Raw genomic sequence first — 347 nt, 5'->3', positions numbered from 1 at the left:
GTGATCACTGGAAGCAGGAACTTTCCAAAAGACCATCAGGATTTTTCATCCTACAGACCAAGCTGAAAATCCTTGGTGACAAGTTTTCTGCTTCCAGCAATATGGTGGTCTAGAGCAATGGTTCTGGAATTGTGGTCCCTAGAATGGCAGCATCAGCATCATCTGGGAACTTTTTAGAAGTGCAAATTCTCTCACTCTACCCCAGACCCACGTAAAGCACAATGACCCATGTTTTAATAAGGTTTCCAAGGTGATTCCGCTGGAAGCTAAATTTCAGTTCAGTTCAATCACTTAGTCATGTCCGACTCTGCAATCCCATAGACTGCAGCATACCAGGCCTCCCTGTC

The sequence above is a fragment of the Bison bison genome, unplaced genomic scaffold (assembly GCF_000754665.1).
Source record: "Bison bison bison isolate TAMUID 2011002044 unplaced genomic scaffold, Bison_UMD1.0 scf7180017864506, whole genome shotgun sequence".
Taxonomy (NCBI): Eukaryota; Metazoa; Chordata; class Mammalia; order Artiodactyla; family Bovidae; genus Bison; species Bison bison.
The sequence above is the reverse complement of the archived record's forward strand: the minus strand, read 5'-3'. Positions refer to the sequence as shown.